Source organism: Chrysochloris asiatica, unplaced genomic scaffold (assembly GCF_000296735.1).
Source record: "Chrysochloris asiatica unplaced genomic scaffold, ChrAsi1.0 scaffold00004, whole genome shotgun sequence".
In the NCBI taxonomy this organism is placed as follows: Eukaryota; Metazoa; Chordata; class Mammalia; order Afrosoricida; family Chrysochloridae; genus Chrysochloris; species Chrysochloris asiatica.
Window position 1 is genome coordinate 28885399 of NW_006408522.1, and position 26028 is coordinate 28911426.

Here is a 26028-nt window from a genome sequence, read left to right on the forward strand (position 1 = left end):
TGCATGGAGGGGATTGTAATCATTGCAATGAAAAAAATTCAATTGGTTGAGTGCAAAATTGATGGTCTTCTCTGTAAACTATCACTAAATTCACATAAAAAAACTCTTTAAAAACTTTATAATGATTCTGAAAAAAATTAATATAAATTGTTCAATCTGGTATCCAAATGTTAGATGCTGGAATTCCAACTCTTATGAAAGGACAGGTAGAGAGTGTCTGACTTTGAACTCCTGTAGGGCTTGCCTCAGTTGCAGAATGCTGCATCATCCTTACTGGATCAGCCTAATCCCAATAATTTATGAGAGTGAGAATATAAAGATCTGTCACCTGAGAGCAGCTTCGGAACCATTCATAATCCAAATCTGACACTGGGTTAGCTTGGTCTTTCCCCAGCCTGCGTCTGAGCTTGTTATCTTCTTTGCCCAATCTAGCTTCATTACTCATTTTCCATGGGTGTTGAAATCTAAAACGCGCTATGACAAATTCTGTCTTATTCCAGTTTTCTCAACCTACAACAGTTTATACCATGAGTGATCATCAGTCAAAATACAGAATGCAGTTTTGAAATTGGGCCATTTGATGCTTAGCTGACAATGAGAACATTATCATCAGTGGTAAGTGAGGTACCAATCGATACTGTAATCAATATGCAGTCAAGCTTCTTAAGACTTTTACTATGTTAAATAAGTCCAAGAGACATGTACCATCATGTGACTATCAATGAGAGGCATGGTAGGGACTTTAATGCAACTATATTGGTGACATGAATGAAGTAAAACTTTCAGAATATTCACTTGCTGGTAGGGCACAACTGAAAATGAGCAGAAACAGCTATTGTTGTTGTTCAATGCTGTCTAATCAGTGTCAACTCATAGTGAATCTATATAGGGTTTCTGAGAAGTGGCTGGTGAATTTGAACCACTAACTTTGTAGCTCAAACCAACCTTGCAGTCCAGTGCATTAGCCCACAGTGCCACACCAGAACTCCAGAAACAGCTGTAAACATTCATTAATAACAGGAAGATGGAATACATGAAATATGAATCTAGGAACATTGGAAGGTATCAAAAATGAGATGGAATGCATAAAGATGGATATCCTACATGCTAGTGAGCTGAAATGAACTGCTATTGGCCATTTTGAATCTGTCAATCATATGGTTTACTATGCTGGGAAGAAAAAAATAAAGAGAAATGGCATCACATCCATCAGCAAATAGAGCATTTCAAGATCTATCTTGAAATAAAACAGTATTTGTGATAAGAAAACGTCTGCATACCTACAAGAAAGACCAATTTATACCACTATTATTCAAATTTATGCACCAACCACTAAAGCTAGTAATGATGAAATTGAAGAATTCTACCAATTTCTTCAGTCTGAAATTGATCAAACATGCAATCAAGAGATATAGATGATTACTGGTGATTGGAATGCAAAGACTGAAAACAAAGAGGAAGGGTCAGTAGTTGGAAAATATAGCCTTGGTGATGTAAACAATTGTAGAGACTACATTATAGAATTTCACAAGACCAATAACTTCTTAAATGCAAATACCTTTTTTAAATATAATAAAATTCATAGCAATACACATGGATCTCACCAAATGGAATGCACAGAAATCAAATTGACTGTATCTGTGGGAAGAGACTGTAGAAAAGCTCCATATCGTCAATTAAACCAAAGCCGGGGCAGACTGTAGAACAGACCATCAATTGTTCACAAGCTAGTTCAGGCTGAGGGTGAAGAAAACTAAAACAAGATCAAAAAAGCCAAAATATGGCCTTGAATATATCCCACCTGAATTTAGAGATCTCAAGAACAGAATTGATGTATTAGACACTAAAGACCAAAGACCAGAAGAGTTATGAGATGACATCAATAAAATCATACGGGAATAAAGCAAAAGGTCATTAAAAAGACAAGAAAGAAGGAAAAGAGGTAATGACAAAGTCCTGGGGGCACAGTGGTCAAAGCGCTGGCTGATAATGGAAAGGTGGATGTTTCGTTTCCACGTGTTGCTCCTCAAGAGAGAGCTGTTAAAGTCCCAACCACGCCTCTCATGGATAGTCTCAGCATGCTTCCTTAAAGATTTACAGCCTTGGGATCATATGCCGCCAGTCTACTTTGTCCTGTAAAGTCACTGTGTTTGGTTTGGCTTTAGATTCATGGCTAATAACATTTACTGTCTTTTCATATGCTTATTGATCATTTGAATATCCTCTATCATAATATGTCCTTTGTCTATTTTTCTATTGCATTGTTTTTCTTTTGTTGTTTGTAAATGTTATCTTTTGAAATGAATGGGTTGTTGTTGGTATGTCAACATGATATATCATTTATATATATATACAAATTCAAAACCTTTCTAACTTTTAACAGTTGTGATTTCATTTTTAAATGTTTGGGTTTTGAAATAGCTAGTAGTATCAATTGTGAGAATGGGACAGGATTCTCAGTGCTTCATCCTCTTGAACATACGTGGGGTATGAGTTGGAACCAACTTGACAGTGCCTAACAATGACAATTATGAATAATAATGATTTCATTAATCTGTTTTCAATATTATTTGTTTAGATCATTTGGTTACCAGCCAAGTTGTAACTATAAGTCCAAGAAATTTCTTAGAGACAATGCTTGTGAAAGAAAAAAAGAAAATTGTTGTTGTTGTTAAGTGCCATCAAGTTGGTTGTTGTTGTTGTTGTTAAGTGCCGTCGAGTCGATTCCGACCCATGGCGACCCTAGCGACCCTAAAAGAAGATTAAGTAGATTTAAACAGGGAATTCCTTAAGAATGTCAGGCAGAACTGACAAAATAGTAAACCACCAAAGGGGAGCTCCTGAGCAAAGCCTTTCCCATGGTGGTGGTGGTGGTGTGCCATGGATAAAGCAGAAATGGCCAAGGCCTAAAAGCCTTTATGTTGTTAGTCACTGGCTGGAAGCTACCTTGAAAGCTTTTTGTTCAAATGCTGCAGGGGATCCTGAAGGAAATGCAGCTGGAATCAGCACTGAATGGTAACTTCTTTCTTCAATTTGTGGTATCTCCATATCTGTCATACCTCTCCAAGTACCTTAATGTACTGGCTAGAAACTCCATTTCAGTGCTGAATAAAATCATTGCTAACAGGCATGCTTTTCTTGTTACCAGATTTCAGGATAATGCTTTCACATTTAATATATAATCTCCTATAAGTATTTTGGGGTCCTGGTATGGCACTGGACTGCTAATCACAAGATCTTAGGTTCAAACCCACCAGTATCTCCTTGTAAACCCTATATAGGGTCACTATGAGTTGGAACTGACTTGAAGGCACTTGCCAACAGCAACATCAACAACTTTTTAAAAGTAACACAAATTGGGTGACTTAAAACAACAGAAATTTATTCTCCCATAATTCTAGAGTCTAGAAGATCTGAATTTAGACTGTCTAGGACCATTTTGTCTCTGAAGGCTCTAGAACATTTATCCTGTTCTCTTCCAGCTTCTGGTAGCATCAGATATCCTGAGTTGTTGCAGCCTACGTCCAAACTCCTCTTCAGTCTTCACGTTACTGTCTTCTCTCTGAATGGGAACTTTTGTAGACATCTTTGCCAATGTAATTAATTAACATGAGCTCATACTGAATTAAAATCTCTTGTCTTTTCAGTTGTTATTGTTTCCAAATGTCTTTATCTTACATACCAAAGACTGCTTTTCAATGGAACAGGATTCCTAATCATCAATTATTTTCACTTTTTCTTTATAGGTAAAATTCCGTTACCTTCTGATTTTCATCATTAAAAACCTACTGTATATCATACAATTGCTCATTTATGTCCCTTTTTTCTCTTGATTATTTAAATTTTTTCTGTTTCTCTTTATTTTTTTAGCAGTTTGACTGATTGCCCAGGTGTGCTTTCTTTGACTTTCTCAATAGCACGTCATAGGCTGTGTTAGATACTTGATGTGCCTCCCATATCCTCCGTTGAGTTGCAGGTCATATTAATCCCAGATCTGGGACTGCTGCCAATAGGCCCCATCATCTACCAGTTCTCTTGAGAGATGTCCTTAATTGAAGAGAGCCACTTTGGCCAAGATCATGTGTCCTTCGCATGGAGGTACACATCCAGTGACGCACATGAAGTGAAGGGAAAGCTCTGAAAGGTCATTCTATCTTCAAAACCCTCCACAGAGCCATCTGAGCCTTATCTGGGGATTGTATCGCATATAAACTTCTCCCTATTGTCCAACTCTGCCCTCTTCACCTTCATTCTCCCAAGTATTGATCTCCAAAACACTCCCAAATAATCCTCCCTGATGTTTTCCATGGTACCCAACCTGCAATAGTTGGTGCTAGAAGTATTCAGCAAAGACAGAATCTGAGATTTTAGTTTGAAAAGTAACTGTTTGATACCTTTTTGAAACCCTATTGAGTTCAGAGTCTGACTGGTACAATGTTAAGGTTTGCTTCTTCTAGGGGAAGAACAAGAACTACTCTGTATTATAAATGGGGTATTTGATCATGCTCTGTATTTTAAATAGGAGGGGATAGCCAATAACAGAATGCTGTTGTTGTTAAGTGAGGTTGAGTCAGTTCTGATTCATGGAGACCCTATATAGGGTTTCCAAGGTTGTACATCTCTGTGGGAGCAGAAAGTCTCATCTAAATACTAACCTCATGGTTCCTACCTAGTCCAGTGTTCATCCTACAGAGCCACTGTGCTCCCTACATTGAACTTATTTACTGATAAATTTCCCACCTTATTTGTGTTCTGTTATGCTCTCTGTTCTTGGTTCTCCAACTTCTCTCCAACCTTATCTACAATGGAACAAATGTGGGCTTTTCCAATACTATCTTTTTGATCTTTCCTATGTTTGAGTCCAATGGACTCTATTGTTTGAGTCCATTGTTAATATGTTTGAATCCATTTAAGGGGACTCATCTTGCAGCACCTAGATCAGACATTGGTGGTGATGATTGTGGGCCATGGAGTTAGTTCCAACTCATAGCGACCCTGCATAGGGTTTTCAAGGTTATAAATCTTTATTGAAACAGAAAGCCTCATCTTTCTCCCATGGATCAGCTGGTAGTTTCAAACTGCTGACCTGAGATGAACAACCTGACATAACAACTATACACCAGAGCTCCTTAGATCAGACATTAAGATCCATAACATTTATTGTTGCTAATTTTTGGAAGTAGTTCACCAAGTCTTCTTTGTTTGCCATAATCTAAATTTGAAATACTGGTAGCATAGCTTCCAGCATCATAGTAATATACAAACCATTCCAATGTATATGAGACAGACAGTGTAAGATGGGAGTTCCCTAGCCAACCTATTTATTTTTGCTATAAACTCATTTTTTGAGACCTAGGCTAAAGATTGGTTCTTGTAGAAATTATTAGCATTTGCCTCTTCCAGACATTGGAGCACTACTATTTCAAGAACATTTTCAATGAAAATATCCATTTCTTAGAACAACAAAATACTGTGAATTTGGTACAAATTCATGGAAGAGTTTACTTGTGGTTACTTTTCAGATTTTTTTTTTTTTTTCTCGCTACACTCATAATCATGGTTTGAGAGAGGGGTTTTCCTAATGGGTCCTTGGGGAGAAGGACATACAAGTTTAGTTGTAGATGTCCTATCCCAGAATTCTGTATCCCTTGGAGGGTTGTAACTTAATGGCAAAGAAGAGGAATCACCTGTTGAATTTCCTATTTGCTCCTGGGCCTTGTTTCCTGTCTTTCGTGAAGCCATGCACATCCAAGATCAAGATCAATCAGATTTGGCAAACATCTTCAGAGTCTAACTCAAATTTAGGGTTTTTGTACATCCTTCTAAGTTCCCAATTTTGATGACTTTTTGGCTTCTGCTATTCTTATTCCTAGTTCTAGTCCTTTAGCATATTTAAAAAGAGATTTTTAAATACTTTGTTCATCATATTTATTTATTTTCATGGGAAGAATTAGTTTGGATCTGAATGCTACTTGATTCCAATAAATAGACATGGTACTTTTCCATACATCCTTTTTGTTGATTTTCATGACTGTCTATGAGGTAGAGGTCATCATGATTGGCAGCATGTGCATACTGATACTGTGAATGAAGGAGGTAGAGGGATGTGGCCCAAACCCAATGCCAGAAAGCAGCAGAGCTCTGCTTGAAACTTGATTTTCTAATCCTATACCCTATATTCTTTACATGATACCTTACAACCTCTTCTTTTCCCTATGGGGATAATATGATTGGCCTCCAAAACTTTACATCAGCTCAAAAATTGGAAAAAAGTAACCAAAATTATTTGATTCTGAGTCTTACTTACACCGAGCTCTAAAAATTCTCCTGGTTCATCTCACAAGTCTAGTAAGAAAGGACATAGCCATCATCATTTGTGCAGCTATTCAGACTGGCATCATCAGATACTCTCCATCAAAAGAACATCTCTGAACAGCATCATAATGTCAGTGCTGGCTGTCTCCCAGAGAAAATTAATCATAATACCAGGAGTTAGAAAGATCCAGCACAGATTTCTGGAATATTGCATTTCTTTACCCTAAGTCCACATTCTACCTGCTGTGTTTCGTTACAAAATCCAGATATCACACAAAAGCATCACAGCTCTTCTCCTCACTGTACATTATTGTAATCAAAAATCTTTGATGCATGTGATATTGACCCTGCAGGCAAAACTTCCCTTTGTGTTAAGAAGCACTCCATTACCACTGTGAGGTCTGTTCTTGTTGATAAAAATATTTATGCAGAAAAATCATGGGGGAAATGGTACACTTAAATGAAACAAAAAGATCATGTAAGAATTAGCAGAAGGTACTGTTTAGATTGTTGAAACCTTCACTCATCTTCATCTTCTGCAGTCAGTAGAAAGCGTGTGGCATTGGCTGTACTTGTTTATGCCTATTATCCATTGCCATCAGACCTGTCTCTGATGGCATGCCTCACTGCAGGCATTCTGAGAGTGGTCAGTCAGTCTCTTTAGAACATCCACATGCTGAATTTGGCTACAGAGAAATACATTGCTGGCTTTGGGAACTCTTGCAATTTGGAAGTTCTTGAAAGTGTCTGTTGATGCTTTATTATTTTGCTGCTGAATTACATTTGTCTAATACCAGTCGCTGGAGAAGGATATCATGTTTGGTAAGGTGGAGGGAAAAAAGGAAGACCCCCAACGAGATGGATTGGCCAAGTGGCAGCATCGATGGACTCAAGCATGGCAACAATTGTGAGGTTGGCCCAGGATCGAGCAGTGTTTCGTTCTGCTGTGTATAGGTCATTATGGGTCAGTACTGACTCTATGGCACCTAACAACAACAACAATAACGTCTACGTTTTTCTTTGCAGGTGTTTGAGTGTGCAGCTGCTCTGTTTATTCCTCTCAGATTCCCTAGGTTATCATATAGAGCACTAATGGACATTAGTAGGAATCTCGTAACTATGCCATTCTCTACTCAGAAATATAAGAAATATTTGTGTTAGACATGTGACTTTATTGTATTTGCGTGTGACTTGAGGCTCTACTATAAACATGAGCAGCAAAGTCATAAGCTAGGACCCGAGGCCAGCAACGGTGATGGTGATTATATCCTGTTGAGTCAGTTCCAACTCAAAGCAATTCTGTAAAGGGTTTTTGATGTTATAAATGGTTCCTTTAAAAAAACAGTTCCCATTAAATTGATTCCAACTCATGATAGTTTCATATATGTCCGAATGTATCATAAGGTCTTCAATGGCTTGTTTTGGAGAAGTAGATTACCAGGACTTTCTTCCAAGGCACCGCCAGTGGATATGAACTTCCACTCTTTCAATTAGAGACCACATTTTGTTGTTAGGTGCTGTTAAATTGGTTTGCAATCACCATTTTCACCACCTAGGGATGACAATGGTTCCTTAAGCTTAAAGGGGGAAATGTATCATCTATGATCCTCAGTGAGCAAGAAACCACAGATGAGGCTCCATTTTATTCCCATGTTGTTGTTAAGTGCCAGTGATTTGGTTACAAATCATAATGACCCTGTAGAGGGTTTCCAAGGACCAGCTGGTGAGTCTGAACTGCTGACCTTGCAGTTAGCAGCCCAGTGCTTCTCCTTGAGTGTCACACCAAGACTCCTTTTTCCCACTGTCTTATTTTTTAAAAAAAAATGAACAGGAAGAGTTAATGGTTAAGAGATTCCTCCAGGTACATACAGCCCACAAGAACACAGGTCTCCTTTATTGTGACAAGCCATATGACTTCATAACATGGTATGTATAAAGGAATTTCTGTTACCTTAATGACGTAATTGAGGGAAAACCTTGTTCCTCTTGAAAGCACTAGCCAGGTTGCTATCCACTAGTGCTTTTCATTCTTCATACTTAACACAGTTGTTCCCCTACAACTCTGGGGATGAACCACTGCTTTATAGTTCGTTCAGTATCAAGCTCTGATTGCTGTTGGCCTCATTCTGATCTTTTGGCCTAGTTGCAGTAATCGGTCTTTTGTTTTCTTTAAGAATAACATGCTGTTGTTAAGTGCTGTCAAGTCAGTTCTGACTCATAATGACTCTGAATAGGGCTTTCTGAGAGCTGCTGGTAGATTCAAACTTGCGACCTTGAGGTCACCATTCCAGTGCTAATCCAAAGTTCATACACACATCACACCAGTGTGTGAACTTTGAACAACAGGGTTCAAATCCCCCATCTACCAATCCTAGGAATGTGACTTTGAACAAATTGCTTAAACTTTTTTAATATTCCTTTCATTCTATAAAATGTGGTTGATAATCCACCTGTTCCAAAGAAGAAAGATGAGGCTTTCTGCTCCCGCAAAGATTAAAGCCTTGGAAACCCTATACTAAACTGACTCCATGGCACTTAATAGTAAGGGATTTGTGATAACTAAATAAAATAATGTATATTCAAGAGTGTGAGGTATAATACTCAAATGAAAGCTGTTGCTGTCAAATCAATTCCAACTCATAATGACCCTATGTTGTTGTTGTTGTTGTGAAGTGCCATCGAGTCGGTTCCAACCCATAGTGATCCTATATAGGGTTTCCGAGGAGCAGCTGGTGAGCTTGAACTGCCGACCTTATGATTCAAATGGGTTTGCAGTCTGGTGCATTTATCCCCAGCACCACACCAGGACTCCAACGACCCTATAGGACAGAGTAAAACTGCTCTATAGGACTTCCAAGCCTGTAATTTTCATACTACATCTTTTTCCAATGAAATGGCCATTGTGTTCAAACCAAAAACCTTTTGTTTAGAAGCCAAGCGCTTAACCACTACATCACTAGGTCTAATAAATATTAGTTCCTTTATTGCTCAGAGTCCTGTAGGATGCAGATGGTCCATTCAAAAGATTAATTAATGATAATTTAATTAGGGTACTATCTACAGAGGTGTAGGCAGGGAGGGCTATGGGGATGAACAGCAGATGGTAAAGCCGACAGGAACTAACAGCAAGTGGAAGTTGTTACTATCCTGAGCCTAAAGGGATGTTTTACCTGAGCCTAATGCGAGCTATAGAGTCCTGGTGTAGCGCTGTGGGCTAACGTGTCAGACTGCAAAGTCATTTGAACTGCAAGGCAGTTCAACCTCACCAGCTGCTCCTTGGAAACCCTATCCAAGGTCGACTCGACAGCACTTAACAACAACAATAAGAGCTATGGAGTCTTGGTGTGACCCTGTGGGTGAATGCGCTGGACTGAAAATTCAGTTTGAATAGCAGGATTGATGGTACGAGCTCATCAGCCACTTCTTGGAAACCCTATACAGGGTCACTATGGATCAGAACTGACTCCACGGCACTTAACAACAACAATGAGAGCTATAGGCATGTGAGAATGTCTGCTTGACAGAAGTCATGTTCTGAAGTAGAAGGAAACAGCATCTGTAGAATTCTTCTATGAAAGGGACAGAAATCCTGGTTTGTGCTGTGGGATGAACACTTAACTGCTGACTATAAGGCTAGTGTTACAAACCCATCAGCTGCTCTCAGAAACCCTACACAGTGTTACTGTGAGGTAGAACTGACTCGGTGGCACACAACAGCTACCTGGACAGAAGAAGAGTAGGTAGAGACAGAAATAATATTACAAATTCTCTGACTTCATGCCCTCTGATGTCTTACCAGGACCTTTTATTGACTGAACCCAATAAAATCAGGAGGAAACAAGGAAGCTCAAGTAAATCTGTCTGTAGCTATCAACTGCCTGAGTTACAGAATAGAAATAGAAAAATTAATAATGAATCAAAAGGAGCAAATGGAGAGACATAAGCACCGTTCCCCCTCTCCTCCCTCCTCCTGCCCTGGCCTTTTACTCCCTACTCCTATTACTCCAGTGGTCTATTTACTTACACTGATCAGTCTACCCCACTACCAGCTGTCAATAGACTACGAAGTTTTTGAAGGTAAGAACAGTAACTGCCTAGGATGGCAGCAGTTCCTAGAAGATGTGCCCTTAAACAGGATGTGAAGGGACAATCTGACAAATTATATAGACAGCTGGGAGGAACACACTGGTAATATAAAAGTTCCCAAAGCTTTGTAGAAAATAATAATCATAAGCCTGGCCCACATATATTTAAGGAATATCATTAATACAAGGAGCCCTGGTGAGGCAATGGTTCAGCACTTGGCTGCTCACTGGAAGGTCACTGTTATTTCCATCTGTTCTATGGAAGGAATATGCGAGAGTCTGTTTCTGTAAAGATTGTTGTTGTTCTTAGGTGCCATTGAGTCGGTACCAACTCATAGCAACCCTATGCACTACAAAACTAAACACTACCCAGTCCTGGGCCAACCTCACAATTGTTGCCACACTTGAGCCCGTTGATGCTGCCACTTTGCCAATCCATCTCACTGGGGGTCGTCCTCTTTTTCTTACCAAACATGATATCCCTTTCCAGTGACTGGTCCCTCCTGACACTATGTCTGAAATATGAGAGAAAAGTTTGGCCTCTAAGGAACACTCTGGCTGCACGTCTTCCAACACAGATCTGTTTGTACTTTTGGCAGTCCATGGCACTTTCAATATTCTCTTCCAACAACATAACTCAAAAGCATAGTCTTGGAAATCCTATGGGGCAGTTCTACGCTATCCTACAGGGTTGCTTTGAGTTAAATTTGACTCGATAGAAGTAAGTTTGGGTTTATTGCTACTAATACATAAGTACTATCTCCAGGCAATGTAGTCTGGGTAATTACTAAATCCTCTGTTTCTGGCGTGGGCACCAGAATATTCTGTATACTCAATAATAAACAGTGATTATATGCTTAAATAACAGGTTTTCTTTGTAGCTGGGTGTCGAGAACTGGCTTCGACTGGGGGTTTCGGTTCACAAACCAGTTGGGAGATCTGGCGACGACAGAGACAGATAAAGAATACACACAAAGACGCAACAAGAAAGACAAGAAGACACCCCGAGACCAGAGTGGATGCGACACTGGCATCAGACAGATCCTGCATTGTAAACCTCATGGCTATGCAAGCAGTATGCAGACCTTACCAACTGCAATGCTTGCCCGTAATGTATGCCCTGCAAGCCGTAATGCATGTGGGCTTCAGTCTGCGCCTCCTTTTCATTTCAGGGAGGAGCTTTACACAAAGGAAGGTGGGGATTATTAAGACAGGGTACAGAAGTGAAATGTGATTAATCATTCAAAACAGGATTCAATGATTTACAGGAACAAATTCTAAAACATACATCACAAAATGTCTTGATAATCTAACATCCTTAATTTTCTAGAAATTCAAGCAAATTGTTATATAGTACTCTTTAGGTGTGAATCCCAAGGCAGCAACTCAAGGTTTCTCAAGCCTAATTAACATACCTATAGCACCTAATCTTCAGTGAGAAAAGGATTCAAAAGGTCTGAAAGGAGTCCAGCTGTTTCAGCTACCTGGCAGAGGCTTGCAGGAGGAAGGAGGACACCTAGATTAATAGTTTGCACCTAGGGACGATTTGAGACAGCTGACAACTATTATTCTTTGAACAAAACCCCAGAAGTCGCCAATCTACTTTGGGTGAATTCCTTAGGGGAATTTTCTCCAGCGTCTCCCAGCAAACTTGCCTTAGGAACTTTTTACAGCCTTGGCTTTAAGAGAGGTTTTTGTTTTAATATTTGCCCATGGGTATCAAGGGCTCATGTATTAAGTTAATATCAAACATAACTGAATAATCTGATAAAGAATAGTTTGGACGTGCTTGCCAGGTGGCCAGAGTTTCTTCCTCAGAGAGATTTTGTTCCCAGGACCTTAAGCACTGCCAACACAGTGGTGACATTAAGAGAGGCACATAAGAAACCATTTTCTCAGAAGCTACAATTACTGGAGTTTGAATCATAGAATGAGTGATAGGACTAAAGAAAATTATACAGAGCTAGCCCAACAGTGAGTTCGTAAAAGCTAATGAACCTGGGACATCTGGAGGTTACTTCCTCGGGCCCTCAGGGTCCCTGGCTAGCAAGCCTGAGAGCGGCCATCGTGTTGGATTTTCATCCATGACACTGGTCCTCAGCATCTCAGTACTTGTGGTCCTCAACAGCTGGGTCCTAACTTACTCTTGCTGGAGTTCTGAACTTCTCTTCCCTATCTTCCTCAAGAAACTGGAATCCTGCTCTTGAATTATGTCTCTGCTTTGGGTTTCATACCTCCTCCAAAGATGCCTAGATGGCCAGGTGCTTACGCATGACCTAGTTGTGTTATGAATGATGAGCAAACATTATCATCAAGATATTGCTATTTTGCTTCTTTTTATAGATCCCCCAATGTTGTTGTTGTTGTTGTTAAGTGCCATTGAGTCAGTTCTGACCCATAGAGACCTTGTATAGGGTTTCCAAAGAGTTACTGGTGATCTTGAACCACCAACATTGTAGTTCAAATAGCTTTGCAGATTCCCCAATATAATATTTGGTATTAGAGTATTTTGAGTGGTCTTATTACCCTCAAGAGAAATGTCATGTCTTCCAGACGCAACTGATCCTTCCAGCTACTTGCTAAGCTCCTTTTGATAAGCTGCACTTCAGTGTGTCCCTCCATCATTGGTCCTATCCCACTGGATGAATATATTCCATCTCCCAGCTCCCATGCTCTATATGTAGTCTCTTGACCACACAGCATCTTCTGATATGCTCATTATCTGGGTCAGTAACTCCATAACAATAAGATGATACTTGTGCATGGTTTTCTTGAACTATTGTTGTCAGATCCTTCCTTCACCACTACAGACCCTTCAAGTATTTAAATAATGTCAGTCATGAATTCACAGCAACATTGACATGAAAAAGATCTGAATTCACACTCATGACTCCATTTTTAGCCAAGCAATAGATGGGGGGACAAAATCACTTGTGAGGTATGTATACCATAGGATGGTCAACCATTTGAGACCAACAAGTCAGTGCTTCCCCAAAGACAAAGTTCAGAAGGGTTGTAAAGAAGAAGGAATGGAACAGAAAACACAGGAATGAAATGAGATAGCTGATGTTACATTGAAGGGATTGCAATCCTTGAGATGAAGTGAAGTGAATGATTTGTTTCACGTAAAATTGTTGATCTACTCTGTAAACTTTCACTCAATTCACATAAAAAACTAAAAGAAAAAGAAGTGCATAGACTTACATGGAGGATATGTTGAGGAAAAATAGCTTTATTTTGATGTTTTAGTTTAATAAAGGTTTCTGTGATTTTATAGCAATTTTATTTTAATGAATGAAAATAGGAGATGAGATCAGGGTTCTAGAGAGGTTAACTGTATCTTCTTTCAGGAAGAGGGCTATTGCTCCTAGGGAGAGGGAGAACTAAAAGGAATGGAAGGTCCACGAGAAGGAAGAAACCATACAGAAAAGAGCTGTCATTATTAGGTGCCATCTAGTAATTTCTGACTTGCCGCAACCTTATGTATAACAGAAGGAAACACTGCCTGGTCCCGTGCCATTTCACAACTGTCACTACATATGAGTCCATTGCTGTTGCCGTCATGTCAATCCATCTTGCTGAGGTCTTCCTCTTTTCCACCAACCCTCTACTTTATTAAGCATGATGTCCTTTTTCAAAGTCTGGTCTATCCTGATAGCAGGTCCAAAGTATTACAGACAAGTAATAAAGTCTCACCATCCCTGCTTCTAAGGGGAAGTCTGGTTGCTCTTCTTCAAAGACAGATTTGTTTGTTCTTCTGGCAGTTCATGATAATTTTAATATTCTTCTCCAACACCATAATTCAAATGCATCGATTCTTCTAAGGTCTTCCTTATTCATTGTCCAACTTTCACATGCATATAAGAGGGTTGAAATTACTATCACTCGAGTCATGTGCTCAGTTCTGAAACTGATATCTTTGATCTTTAACACTTTAAAGAGATTTCTTTAAATCAGGAGATTTTTCCAATTATTGTCCAAGCCTAGAACTTCTCCCTACTCCTTTCCTGGTTTGGTGTCAATGGTAACATACTAGTGTTGTAGAATTTTCCATCATTACACAGAAAGGAGCTCTGGTAGCATAGTGGATACAAATCGGGCTGCTAACCTCAAGGTCTGCAATTAGAAACTACCAGCCATTCCGCAGTAGAAAGATGAGGCTTTCTGCTTCTGTAAAGATTTGCAGCCTTGGAAATCCTCTGCAGGGTCACTATGAGTTGGAAGTGACTTCACTGTACTTAACAACAACACAGAAATGTATAGATTTTGGGGATTTAGAATAGCAGACAGTTGTCTAAGGACAGAAGACACTCCAAACCTAATGAGACAAGACCCCATGCTTTCAATTCTGCAGGTTCTCTGAGCATTGTACAACCCCGTTTTTTGCATTTAAAAAGGATGCATGTGTACATACACAAAACCAAGGTTTTCTCGTCTTTGCCATAGATGCATGTTGATATAGGCTGCAAAGTTACGAAAGAAAAATGTGTACCTGATGATATTTTCCCAATTTCCAGCTGCCATAGAATTAGTGATCTATAACTCAGGTTCTTTTATTGTATCAATTAGGACTGGACCAGGAAAGCAGGACCATGAGTGAGTGATATGGAAATAGGATTTGATTTAAAATAGGGACCCAGCTTGCACACAGTTATAGACGGTGGTAAAAAAGAGAAACGTCTATCTAAATCTGTTATTTCTGCATCTTGCGATGTATCTGAAGAGTTGGCAATGGAAAAGAAAAGCTGCACATGGAAGGTGTGGACAAACTGGAAACCAGAAAGACAGAATTAAACCCAAATCTGATTCCAATCTCAACTATGTAGTGCTTTGCAAAAGAAGTAAATGTCTTTCACTATTAAGTGGCACACATACCTGGCCCAGAACTTAGAGAAGTTTAAAGGCTTCATCTGGGACTGGATTGGGAGAGACAGCAGATCAAATGTGTGAATTGCAATGGTACCTGTCACTCTAGTCCACTCTTCAGAGCATAATGAAAGTTGCATTTCTTCTTCTTTCTGAATCTTGCACAAATTTATCTGGTTCACATCCTAACCTGGATCCACACAAGGAATAATTCTAGCTTAGAAAAGTCAGAACATTATAAACTATTATATATTTATATCCGACATTTGGAAACTTATAAAGGTACTGAAAGGATTCTGGAAACAATATCTCTATCTGGTATGGAATTTATAGTGTGTTGAAGCACAAAGAATCTCACAGATATTCAGGCATACAGAGATGTATCTTCTTATTCTGATATTGCCCAGATGGGTGGATATGCACCCGATTGTCTGCAGGAAACTGTGTATTTCCTCACTTGCAGTTTTCTTCCACTGGTTATGGGTTGAATTATGTCTACCCTACTCTGCCCCCAAATAGATGCTGCAAATCTTAACCTCTGTGTCTGTGGTTATAATCCAATTTGGGACTGACTTGCCTTTGTTATGTTAATGAGGCAGGAATAGTGTGGGATATATCTTGAGTCAATCATCTCTTTTGAGATATAAAAGCAGCGAAAAAAACAACCAGAGCAGGGATGGTTAAGATGGATGTCAAGATAAGGAGATTTCCATGGACCCAGAAATTAGAAGCTGAAGAGACTTTCTTTCAAAGCCAACAAAGAAAAAGCCTTTCCTTATAATCAACACGCTTACTTTGGACTTCTAGCCTCCTCCTCCTAAACTGTGAAAAAGTAAATTTCTCTAGGTTAAAACCACCCACTGGTGGTATTTCTCTTATAGCAGCACTAGATAACAAAGACACCCACCATGGTGTTTGGTTTGTTTCTAAAACAGTTATCACAAAGGTTTAAAGATCTATAATAAAACAGATGGAAATTAAGTCCAAAAATTCAGACAGTTGAAGATTAAACTGTGGGTGCAAATTATCAATCTCAAAATAAAGTGCTTTGCTGCATATAAAATAAAAAAGGTGTTGATTTATATTTGATTCATGGTGTGAGTAGTTGCATTATGAATGATCAATGAACATTATCATCAGAACAATATCACACCATTATAATTATGGTACATCAAAAATGCAAACCTAATTGCTTGGCTCTTAATGAAATACAAAAGCCACATTTTAATAATGTTGGGGTTGTGGTTCAAACTGACAACCATTTATATTCAAAGTTAAGGTGACATTACTTCATACTTTACTCCTTAACCAAATGATCTAAAATAGATCATAGACTTTTTATACCCATTTCCACCATGTCCCCTCACCCCTGCTCCACCAAAGGCAGCAGAAGTGGTCTTTGCAAAATCAGTGAGCTGACTTTTCACAGCATTTTAGAAAAGGAAAGAACACAGTCCTCAGTTAAATTGGGAACTCAATTTGCTTCATCTTGTCCTAAGTGATAGTGTAGTGGGATTGGTAGTTCTAACCCAGCAAGTACTCCCTAGAAGAAAATGGTGGCAACCTGCTTCCACAAAGAGAATAGTGTTGGATTTTGGATCACTTAGCTTGTCCCAACACTGGACTGGGGTTTGGGGTTTATGGCTCCAGTGGACTCGTGACCTTGTTTCACACTTGCCTAGGGTTTGGGGTCCAGTTAGAAAGCAGCATGAAGTGATGATAACCATCCAGTCCTTGGGCCAAAGCAACCCCTTCCTGGATGAAGAGAGGAGCCCATTGACCATAGGCCCAGACCCCCTGGCCCAGAGCCAACCATACATGCTCCCTCTGCCGACAGGTGGACAAGAGGGCCAGAGGGGGAATTGGTCAGTAGGGTGAACCTCTCCCATCACATCCCCAGTAGACTAGACATGTGACCAGCTACCAAATCCATCCACACCCAGTGCAGACCCTGTTCTCTGGGATTTTGGAGCCATGTGGTTGGAAGCCATGCCAGCATGAGGTGGGGGCCAGCTGTGCTGCTTTGGTGTGCCTGGATTCAGGTGGGCTTAGCTCTAGACCTACAAAACCCACAAAACCACTAGACCACCATTTTGCCAGCTTCCCTATGGTCCTAAGAAAAGCTAAAACCAGCTCCATCAAGTACTGCTATGAACTACTTCCAGATTGAGTGCCCTGAACATACATAATACTGAGGCCAATAGGAAATTCCATCTAGGGCCAGGAACTCTGCTGTCACATCCCTTCCACAACCACCTCATGAGCTCCTTGAATTGCAGCAGTCCCCCAGAGATTTCTCCCCTCCTGGTCCAATGACTGCACTATTTGCTTTTATAAATGCAACAACCTCACAATGCCCTGGAGAAAACAGACTAAGAAACAAAAGTGAATGGGTCAAATAAACAACTAAGATGGAGAGCCAGAAGGTGTTTCTGAGGAAAAAAAGATCATAAAACTAACTAAAAAATAATTCAAAACAATGATAAAACCTTCAAAGGATCAATAGAAAGGTTTAGGAAAGCAAGAACACAGTTAAAACTTCAGAAGATTTCAGGAAAACACTACAAGAACAGACAAAATAAATGCAAATTTTTAAACAATACAAAGCCTGCAAGTAGAAATCCAGATTAATGCTAAGATTTCAGAAATGGACAATACACTGAAAGGGCAAAGGAATTGATTCGAAGCAATGGAAGATAGAGCTTGAAGATAAATTTCTAAGTACTAGCTCTGGTAGCGTAGTGGTTACAAATCGGCCTTTGAACCCCAAGGTCAGCTGTTCAAAACTACCAGCTGCTTCACGAAAGAAAGATGAGGCTTTCTGCTCCCGTAAAGATTTACAGCCTCAGAAACCCTGTTCAGGGTTGCTATGGGTCAGAACCGACTCAACAACACTGAATAACAACAACAACAAGCATGCTAGAAGAACAATCCAGAAAAAAGAATCACGAAATCCAAAGAAGGCCTAAGAGTTATTTGGGACAACATGAAGATGAACAACTTAAGGGTGATTGGAATTCCACAATAGAAAGAGACAAACACAGAGAAAGTTATCTAAGAGTTGCTAGAAGAAAACATCCCAAACATCATGAAAGATAAGCATACAAGAATATAAACAAACCCCAGACAGGATAGATCCCAAAATAAAATCATCAAGATATATCATAATCAAACTTTCCAAAATTGAAGACAAGGAAAGAATTCTGAGAGCAGCTCAGGAAAAATGAAACGTTACCTACAAAGAGGAACCAATAAGATTAAGCTCTAATTTTTCAGCAGAAACCATTCAGGCAAGAAGGCAATGGAATGACATACAAAAGTCTGAAAGAAAAAGATTTCCAACCACAAATCATATACCCAGCAAAGATGTCCTTCAAATACAATGGAAAAATAGGACATTTTCTTATAAACAGAAATTAAAGGAATTTGCAATGTCCAAATCAACTGCAAAAAATGTTAAAGGGTGTACTTTGGACTGAGAATCAACAACAGCAAACCACAACCTGAGATTACCATTTATTACAACACCACCCAGAACTCAATTCAGATAAACAAGTATTTAAAGTAAAACAAACCTACAAGACTGAAAATAGGAAACCAGACTTATCAATGTATAATGAAGTCAGCTACAAAGCAAAAAGAGGGCATAGTGTAGATACAGAATTTCCAAATGGCAAGGAAGTCAAGTAAATTTCAAGATAAAACAGACTGTTTGAAGAAGGACAAAATTTATTAAATTACAGGGTGACCTCAAAGAAAATACACCTGTACATCAAAATGAAAAAAGAGGAAAATCAGAAATGTTTAATAAGCATTAACACAACAGAAATGAAAATGAAAAGAAAACCCATAAACAAAATAAACTCAGCATCGAATATTAGGTGGAACAAAGAATCCAGCAGCACCACAAAAAAACACACAGAAAAATGACGACAATCATTTCATACTTATTGGTGAATTCACTGAATATAAAAAGCAGAATGGATAAGAAAGCAGAATCCTTCAATATGCTGTCTACAAGAGACACATAAAAAAAATGGAGACAAAAATATGGGCAAACAACAGAAGAATGGATACACAAACCTTGGCACACACACAATGGAATACTATGCAATGTTGAAGAATACTGATGAATCTGTGAAATAACTCACAACCTGGTTGAATCTGGAGGGCATTATGCTGAAAGAAATTAGTCAATCACAAAAGGACAAGCATTGTATGAGAACAATGATGTGAAAGTTAAAAAAAAAGGTTTTCTTGAGAAAAGAAACAATCTATTATGGTTATGGAGGGAGGGAGAAGGGAAAAGTATTCATGGGATAGAGGATAGACACATGTTAACATGGGTGATAGGGCAGGCAATATCCAACAAGAGAGAGATTAGCAGAGGGAAGATGAAGGTAGAGGGAGACACAGGGAGGAAGGCAATAAAAGTGAATAGAGGTAAATGCTGTTAACTGTTAGTACAAGGAGGGGATTGCAATCACGTAGGGAAGCAAATCTTATGGTTTGTTGAATAAAAAATTGATTTGTTTTGTAAATCTTCACTCAATTCACAATAAAAAGTTTTTTTTTTTTTTAAAAAAGATTATAGTCTTGGCAGTTCTATTCTGTTCTATAGTATCATTGTGCATTGGACTTGAGGACAATGGGTTTAACTTTGTGTCCAATCTGGACAAACCAACATATGTAATTAAAGGTGAAGAATGACAAATTTGCCATCAATGTGTACAAACATTTTGCATCAGAATTTAAAGTTAGGCAAAAGTTCTACTAAGCCCACTAAGCACTACACTGAAGATGACACTTTAATGTAGCCACAGTTCCTCTTTGATAGTATTAAGAACTGAACAACCTATACAAAAAAGCTCTGTGTGCAAATAGACAAAAATTCATATTTTTCAATGGATTATAGGATTTTAAGCCCATCAAGTAGTCTAACTGTTGAAAAACTGGTAACAAGATCAACTACCATTGTTAAGGCAATAAAAATAATCACTGAAAGAAATTCTGAAAAATACTGAATTGAACATGTTTTATGTTCACCGTTTTCCTAATCCCTTGCACATTACTATATAGTGAGAACAGTTTCTGAGTTCACATCCAGTCCTTTCATAAATGCATAGCAATTTCCTATGCATGTTTCATCCTTCTGAATCAAACCCACTGCCTTCAAGTTAAATCGATTCCGACTTGTAATGACCCTGTAAGACAGAGAAGCACTGACCCAAATGCTTCCCAAGGTGTCGTTTTTGTGAAAGCAAATTGCCACCTCTTTCTTCCATGGAGTTGAAATACCAACATTTCAGGTTAACAATTGAGCGCTTAATCACTGCATCACCAGAGCTCTTTGTTTAATACCGATACGAGTGTATGATGCTTAAATCTGCTATGAAATTCAACATAGTGTTTTTCAGTCATTTTGAAGACAACAGAGTTAATTTTGGACATGATAGCATCTGAATCTATAAATTACACACGTCATCAGTAATTTCAGTACCATCACTCTTCCAACTCCAAATAATTATTTTATTTAAATTTTGTTTGTTCTTTGCAAATGACAAGTCTCTGTGAGGTGCAAAAACTACTAACCTGAAAGTTGAAAGATCAAACCAACCCAGGGGTGCAATGAAGGAAGAATCTGGTTAATAGGTTTGGTCATTTGCTCTCATAAAGACTGTGGTTGTTGCTAAGTGTCATCAAGTTGGTCCTAACTCTTAGTGACCCTAAGCACAACTGTTACAAAAGATCACAGCCAAGAAAACCCTATGGTGCTCAGTTTTGTTCTGTGATAAATGGGGTCACTGTGAATCAGAAACAATACGACAACAATGGGTTTGGTTGTCTGTTTTTTGGTTTTGTACATACAGAATGTAAAACCTGGAACAGCTCTGAGAAAATACAACTAGCATCCCAAATCCCTCTGACCTATTTGCTTTAAAGTATAAATTAGGTGTGGGAATACTTCTAAAAATGTCTTCAGTGAAGTCAGTAATAATGAAACTGCTGAGTTTTCTCAATAATCTCCTCTTCATCCCTAAAGCACCTTCCAACAACAATGATCTGCAGCCTCCCTTTTATGTATTTCAAATAAATTTTGTTATTGGTTTAGGATACCTTTGCAAATTTTTCACTGTTTTCCCCTGAGGAAGCTGGTTATTTCTTTACTTGAATACAATCAAACAATTTCCCTTTTCTCCACACTTTAACAAACGTCTATATTTAAAGATCTTTTTTTTTTTTTTTTTCTTTGATTTTTAGCCCGCAAGAGTTTTGTTTCAGTATCTGCTCTTTCTGAATATTGAATTGTGTCTTTCCTGGCTCTGGTTCCTGGGTTACCAATGTAGTCAAGAGTTTTTGAATGCTTGCTGCAGACACTTAGCTGAACTCCTACAATTTCATGGGCAACTATAATTTCAACCTTTTCTCTTCATTTTAAAACTTTTTCTACTATTTTTTTTAAAATATTTGATTGCATTTTTGGTTAAAATGTATACAGTCATTTAGGTTACCATTCAAAACTTTTGTCACAAATTGTAACACTTTTGTAATAATTGTAACATTGGTTGCATTCTCCACACTTGCCAATTTCTCATTATTTATATACTAGCTGCTTCATTGCCTAGACTCCTCACCTCTCTTAGTACCTGGTTCTTAGAGTATTCATTACCCATATGCTCAGATATAAATGCTTTTTTAAGAGCGCACTGTCCATTTAGTTGCTTTATGAGCTAACCTGCTATTTAGCTAAAAGGTGACTTGAGGAGATACTTTTGGCTCAAGGTTTAAGCAGAATCTCAAGGCAAAAAGTTTCAGGGGTTCCTCCAGTCTGAAAGGGTCCAGTAAGTCTGTTTGTTTGTTTGTTTTAATTTGAAGTTCTGTTCCACGTTTCTATCCCTTTCGATCACGATACCTCTTGTGTAGTCCTTATCAGAAAGAAGGTTTGGCAGTGGTAACCGCCACCATCCAGTTCTTCTGGTCTCAGGATAAAGGAGGCTGTCACATTTTACTATCTTTAAACGAAAGAATTATAGGGAAACATTTTGATTATCATGTAAAATACCATAAGTCCTGAGGCTTCTTAATTGTTCCTTCTTGAAGAGATTCTTTCTATACTTAGAGGTTTCAAAGCACTCAGTAGATTCAGGATCAAACAAACATATTGGCAGAATTTGCTTCGTTCTTAACATTCTTCCCAATTGAGAGACAAGATTCCAAGGAATCATTGGGAGTCACTTAAGCGGAGGTTTAGCTCACTGCCTTTTTAGACTTTTGAAATGTCTACTTCTGTCTTCTACCCCAATAAAACGATTCTACCTCTCAGTCCTAGACCTGTAATGCTTCATTTGGATGGTCTACTTGTCTTCCTTTGGACTTTTTCTAGAATCTGGCTTTAATATAGAGCACTGCCTTCCATTCTCAATACAAAATGGCACAGACAAGAAAGGTTTACGTCCAACCGCAGTCTAAATTCTTTGAGCCCTTCTACCTCTAAAACAACAACAAAACAAAACCAAATTGATGCAATATCCCAAATAATATCACTTATTTAGAATATAAATACTCATATATCGCTACAGCTATCTTTATCTATCTTTATCTATCTATCTATCTATCTATCTATCTATCTATCTATCTATCTATCTATCTGTCTGTCTATATCTCTGTCTATCTATCTATCTATCTATCTATCTGTCTGTCTGTCTGTCTGTCTGTCTGTCTATCTATCTATCTATCTATCTATCTATCTATCTATCTATCTATCTATCTATCTATCTATCTTATTGCTTAAAGTGTCCCTGGGTAGCATAAAAGTTGACAAATTGAAGCACTGGACAGTAAGGTTAGTTATGAACTGAAAGGTGAGAAGTTAAAACTACCAGCCTGTCCTCAGAAACCCTATACTGGGTCACTATGAGTTGGAACCAACTCAACGGCCTTTAATGCAAGAGGCACCTCGGAGGACAATTCTTACAATTAGTGTCTGAAAAGTCACGGCCTTGTAAACTGTGGAGCACACTCGCTATGAGTGTGAATCTACTCAACAGTAACAAACAATCACAACATTTGTCTGTCTATCTATACATTCATAGCATAAATTCATCCACATATCAAGAAAAATATTAAGTGGAAAGCACTTTGCATTGTTCCAAAAAGACAAATAGGGAAGAGCGGTCTTCTGAAGCAGCAATATTTCATAGAGAACAAATTTAGAGTTTCTGAACTTTAATTTCCTGATGTAAATCTGAACTTAACATACAGAAACCACCTAATACCTTTCCTCAATAGGAAGAAAGCAAGTAATTATTATTCGATTGTTGCTTTTTCTGAAAGAACATGAAAGATGATTCTAAATTAGGTCAACATTTTGGGACATCTAGTGTAAATGAACAAAACGGTTTAAAAACTAAGGAAAATATAATCTTGGTGCCTGAGGAGGAACTTTTCAAATCATTAGCAATGTTTACTTATCCACTTACATAGGTGTGTGCATAATTAATGTACTACAACAAACTTCATCATTGTTTACTATTTATAGAAGTATATTTATTTCTACTGACGGATATCACTGGGGGAATCACTCCCCTCTGGGACTCAGTTGCTACCTTATAAAATGAAGATTTTAGCTGTGTATACTAATAAGGCCCCTGTGAACTCTGCCTAGAGTTTGTTCTCTGACTACGCACTCCTATCTGGAATTCCTTGTCAATAGTCTTTTTGGGCAAGGTCTGCAAAGTGAGAAACCAACAAATGGAATGCATTTTCACTGTCCAATGCACCCCGCTACACATCTTAAAAATGGACAGTCTTTTATTCTCTGATATATTCAATAAGCTTTATCGGTACCGTGTGTGTGTGTGTGTGTGTGTGTGTGTGTATCTATATATATAGATATATATACAGAGTTATGCTCAGATATGTTTTTCCTGTCGCCTTCTTGATCTGATGAAGCAAGCCTTGAATGTCTAGCTAGTATCTAACTTCCTCTGTGAAGCCTTCCAGACTTTCCTAAGCTGGTTGTCTCTTTATGCCACTCTGCAATATTTGGTTACTATTACTAATACCAAATTTTTCATACTGTATTTCAATTGTTACTTAATGCGATCTCCCTATTGGACCTTTTTTTATTGTATTTTGGTACCTTCTACCCAGCACATTACTTGGCATAGAGCAATAAAGTAAACAATTAGATAATGAATACCTATTATTTGTAGTTAATGAGTACTTTTTGGGACAAGCCTTAAGTCTAAAATGTTCAGAGGCATTTTACATAGAAGTCTAAAAGCCTATATTCTTTTGCAAAGAACACCATTAAAAAGTTGTTCAAAAATTTAGAAGTTTCAGTTTTTATGCTTACCATGTTGTTGTTGTTAAATGCTGTTAAGTCGGTTCCAACCCATAGCGATCCTGTATAGGATTTCCAAGGAGCAGCTGGTGAGCTTGAACCGCCAACCTTACAGTTCAAACAGATTTACAGTCTGGCGCATTAACCCACAGCGCCACACCAGGACTCTACTGAATTGTGCCACAGAAGGTCTCTTCACATTTATTTTATTCGTTTAACTGTTTGCAAATTGTGTACATATAATTATTTCAATTAACTTCTCTTAGCCAAACAACAGCCTATAGACTCAACTTCAGCAGTTACGAACACAGCTTTGTGATGAGGATTTGTTCTTATATTAATTGTTAATTCATTAAAAGTCCTGGCTCAGGGAATTACAGGAGCTCTCTTTGGGTTCCTCATTTATGGCTGCATGAACCTATCTAAAACAAGACTTCTCAATCATGGAGACCAGAATATTAAATATTTAAACCCATTTTCATCAGAATTCTTAAAATGACTCTAATAATGCAGTAAACACACCTAAGGAAGATTTTGGAATTTAATGATATGAGTAAGTTTGGGTCCCTAAAGGCAGGGATCGTGTTATGTTGTATTACTTGACTCCAGTGTGCATAACTGCATTCACTGTACAAATAACTAGTCTAGTTACACTCTTCAAGCCAAGACAAAAATCTCATAGATATTTTTATCTGGAAGTAGTTGACAAGAATAAAATAAAACCATAATAAAATAGAAAACCAGGGGTCTCTCGTGGCTAATGCAGGAATTTGGCACAATGTGAGGAACTCTAAAAAAATAAGGAAATATAAAAAGAATTGATAATGCAAGCTGTTGATCAATTAAAAGCAAATGCAACATGAAGGCTGTAAATGAGGACTTGAAGCATGATGAGTGGCTAGGAAGAAGGAACCCAGGGAGTTTGTAGAAGGATTGGGACAGTGGAGAGAACAAGACTTTGCGGTGTCATGTGAATGTAGACGATATAAGATTGACTTGAAATCTAAGTAGACCAACTACAAAAAACCTCATTCTTTCTAAAGCTAATGATGAATCTATCTATCTATCTATCGATATAAGATTGACTTGAAATCTAAGTAGACCAACTACAAAAAACCTCATTCTTTCTAAAGCTAATGATGAACTTAGAGAACTTGCTGTTATGATGTGTCATGAAGTTATCTCCAACTCATAGTGACCCTGTATACAACAGAGAGAACCACTTCCCGGTCCTGTGACATCCTCACAATTGTTACATCAGAGCCTATTGCCATTGCCACTGTGCCAATCAATCTCATTGGAGATCTTCCTCTTTTTCACTACCTCTCCACTCTACAAAGTATAATGTCCTTCTCCAGGACTGGCCCCAACTGATCATATGTCCTAAGTCTGAAAGAAAAAGTCTCACTATGCTGG